We start from the raw sequence: 4374 nt of genomic DNA, 5'->3' as shown, positions 1-4374 counted from the left end.
GGTTAAAAACTAATTTTTTGTATGCTTGTGGTAATCTATTTTTTATTATCTTTTTCATAAATTTTTAAGTAATTCTTCAAAATCTAATAATGTTTGAGAATTTATAATATCAATATTTGTTATCATATCTATGTCTGTTCCAAAAGGTATTTCATATTTTGAGATACTTTTCATTCTTTTTGCCAATTTATCTATTATATCTTGTATATCTTTTATGATTATTGACCTTACAATTCCTTTAGCGAAATTTTCTAATAAGTTTTCTTTAAAACATTTTAATATTTCTTGTGATGCATATAATTGTTCTTGATATCCTATCTTATCAATTTCTTTTTCAAATTTAATTTCTTTTTTATTTTTAACAACCTTTTTTATATTATATGGTCCTCTCTTATATTTGGGCTTTTCTATTTTATAATTATTCATTAATAATTTTTACAAATTTTTAGAAAAATTATTTGTTAGATTTTTTAAGGACTAAAAAAGAAACTTTTTATTATATAAAGGGTTAGTTGATAAATTTTTTCAAGGATATTTTGGGTAGTTTCAAATTTCTAAAAAAGTCAACGGCCAATTTGGAAAAGGTTATATACTATTTGGGCCATTTTCATGTATATCCCTTTCCTTTCTCTCTTCGTCGGAAAACACCAAGGCAACACCACCACAACCTCTACCTTCTGTTGACATCGCCATTTGGTAAAACTCGTCTCCACCACCACTACCACTGGTATCTACCAAGTTTTCACTGCCACCGCCATATATATTATAGCTCCTATTTTCTTAAATTCACTAAATTACGGAATTAGATTGTCCATTACAAACAATAATCCATAGCAGCAATAGCAAATGAAGTAGTAACAGGAGTGAAAACCGAAAAGGCTTGTCCCTTAGAACCCCACTAGCAAAAATTCTCCTATATGGCAATTGGACAAGCTCAGGAACAAAGCCAAACACTGGAAGTATGGATGGATCTTGGGGTTGTGGGTGATGTTACTCTGTAATCAATTGCGATTGAAATTAGAAAATTAATTGCAAGATTAGAATATGCTATAGTTCAAATATGATGTAATTTTTGGTAGTTGGTTTTTGTGTAGATGATGGTGGTTGGTTGTGGTTTGATTATGGTGGTGGTGGTTTACGATGCCCTTGTATGATGGTAGTGGTAGTGACCGATCGATTGATAATGTGCCGGCGTTGCTGTTGGTTGGGAAAGGGGGCGTGGCAGGCATGGGATGTTTGAAGAAGAGAATTTTTTGTTTTCTATTTTTTTATTTTTTATACTTTTGATTGTTTATTTAAATTTAATGCAAGGAAAATATAAAAGTACTATCTTACCCTTTTTTATTTGGTCCAAATTTGTCAAATTTTGACTTTTTTGGTTAACTAAGAGTCAAATAGGTGAATACTTTTAAAAGTTTTGGAATTGTGGATGACACAAAGTGAAGATTAGGTTAAAGTCTGCAAAAAAAGTGAAAGGTTAGAGATCGCTGTTGCAATTTTCCCATAAGGAGATATAGATATGATGACTCAACTTATATATCATCGAAAGGTAAGTGCCAACAATAGAGTTGATTTTTTGCTAGTCATCATCGAATGAATGATCGATTCAAACATGATTATATACAAAAACTATCTCAACTAATCTATTAAAGAGGTTTGAATTATTTCACCACGAAATTAATAAATTAAAGCTAATGATTTTCTATGGGTCTTGGTCAAGCACTTCTAGTAACTTTCCTTTAGTCGGCAAATTTGACAAGGAAGTGAAAATATTATAGTTTAATGTATTAGTCAATTTCTTGCTAAAATCAACTAATCAAACGCATAATTTGACGAGTAACAGTTACAATTTGCTAGCAAATTTCTTTGATCGCTTAAAAGTTAGTATTTTCGATCATTTATGTATAATTAAGTCAAAAAAAATTAAACCCCCGTTTGATTTTGATAAAAATCATATTTTTAATGAATTTTAATAAACGTTGATGAAATGTGTTATTGAATTTAATAAATATTACTAATTCCATAAAATGTTCGATTAAAGATAAGTTCGACAAAAAATAAATTTTGAAAAATCGAGACCCAACATGGACTAAAGACCATCTTGAATTTTTATACATATGTGAAATCTATCAACTACATGTGAAATTAACTCAAAATTTTTCACACGAGATATGGTTTTTTCTTTCTCTAATTAAATTTTATTGTCGAAGATGGACTTCAACTCATCAAATGACGTACAAAATATTAGGTCAGCTACAAATTTTATTCTATAACGTCAAAAAATTATTAACATACAAAATTGCAGGCTTCCTGTAATAATCCTGTGACGGAATAATTCATGAGAATATGTGTTCACAATGTAGAAACAAAATGGACTCTGGTTTCGGTAATATTACAATTCAATCCAATGATTGAAACAAATTTATTTCTTCAAGTTACATGGATATCAAAGCATCTTATTTATTAGATTAGAAATGGCATTGAGTTGCAACAGCAAAATGAGGAACTTTTCTTCGAATTGTAAGACCAGGGCGTTCACTCATGTCCAAATCCTCCCCTTTTACTTCATTAGGCAATGCCCAATCAAATTTCTGCACAAGATTTGCTAACACAAGTTCATTGGTTGCCATTGCAAAAGCCATCCCAGGACAACCTCTTCGGCCAGCTCCAAATGGGATCAACTGAAAATCGAGTCCTTTGAAATCTATCGAAGAATTTAAGAATCTCTCAGGTTTAAACTTTTCTGGTTCGTCCCAAAAAGCAGGGTCTCGACCAATAGCCCATGCATTGATCATAACCATTGTCCCTGCTGCAATGTCATATCCCATTATATTAACATCTTTGCTTGCTTCGCGAGGAACTAATAATGGGATTGGAGTATGGTATCGAAGAGTTTCCTTGATAACGACTTTCAAATAATGCATTTTCTTTAAGTCATTGTTAGTCACGTCTTTTTTGCCATTGAGAATTCCCCTAACCTCATTTTGCAACTTCTCATGATGGTTGGGTGTCTTATGAGCTCGGACATTGCCCACTCTAGAACTGTGGATGTTGTATCAGTTCCACCAGCGAACATATCCTGAAAGCAAATCAAGAAAATTCAAGAAAAAGTAACATCAACAGAATTTATAGTGTCACACAAGAGTTTATATAGGTAGTTCAATTTCGTTTTTAAGCTGCCATATGAAGCTTTTAAATGACGTGACAAAATCCAATATTCCAATCTTGTTGCTACCCATTGTTTGCGTGTCAGACATTTAATAATCCTATGAGTTCTCTCCCTAACTATTTAAGCTCTTAGATAAAGGGGAGGGACGGGGTAGGGATGGGGGGAGAGAGAGAGAGGTCCTCACCAAAATTATTGCTTTGATACTATCTCTATCAATTGCAACACCAGTGGTATTATCCTTGTAAATCTTAACCAGAATATCAAGAAAATTTTCTCTACTTTCATCTGTTCCACTTAAATTTTCCACATCATTTTTCAATCGTTCTTCAATCACTCCTTCAAATAATTCATCAACTTCTTTAGCAACAAAATCCATTCTAGCATCAAAACCATTAACACGATTTATCCACGCTAGGCATGGAATGAATTCTCCAACACTAAAACTCCCCAAAATCTCCAAAAGTTCTCTCATCAGAAATAGAAATTTCTCCCCAATCGCCCCATCCCAGTAGTTCCTCCCGAAGGCCGATCTACAGACCACATCAATTGTAAGCTCGGTAAACATATCACTCAAATTCAATTGCGATGAAGAAATATACGATTTCTTAATCTTTTCCATCATCAAGACAGTTTCTTCTTCCCTTATAGCTCGAAACGATTGTACCCTTTTATTACTCAGAAGCTGAAGTACAAATATGCTTTTCAACTGTCGCCAGTATTCTCCGTATGGAGCAATTGACAAATCCTTCCCGTCGTACAGAAGCCGCCGTGCAACGCTGGAATCTGGCCTGTTAGAAAAGATGATATCGTGGGTTTTCATAATTTCTCTGGCGGCATCCGCCGATGAAACGATAAGCGCTGGCTCACTTCCGAAGTGGAGAAGCATTAATGGGCCGTGTTTTCTGGCCAGGTATTGAAGAGAATGGTGAGGGAGTGAGCTCAGTTGGTGGAGGTTTCCGATAATTGGGAGCTTTGACGGAGACGGCGGGAGTTTTTTGTTGCCGGGCACCTTTTTGATGAAATGCCATAGAAGAAATATAGCGATAAGAGCGAGCAGATATGATTGACCGAGGAATTCATAATATTGTAGCTTAATACTCAACATGCTTTCTGTTACATGGTAGTGTATGGATTTTCTTAAGTATCAGTATTTATAAACAATTAAGCCCCGTCTGAATCTCATTTTTTGACCAAATTTTATTTTT

The 4374-nt window shown here is 33.7% G+C and overlaps 1 pseudogene; it reads right to left on the bottom strand.

The window, feature by feature from the left end:
• Positions 1-2286: 2286 nt before the first annotated feature.
• On the bottom strand, positions 2287-4374 carry LOC111405305 (annotated as a pseudogene).

The sequence above is a fragment of the Olea europaea genome, chromosome 12, assembly GCF_002742605.1.
Source record: "Olea europaea var. sylvestris chromosome 12, O_europaea_v1, whole genome shotgun sequence".
Taxonomy (NCBI): domain Eukaryota; kingdom Viridiplantae; phylum Streptophyta; class Magnoliopsida; order Lamiales; family Oleaceae; genus Olea; species Olea europaea.
Note: the sequence above shows the minus strand (reverse complement) of the source record. Positions and strands in the feature narration are given on the sequence as shown.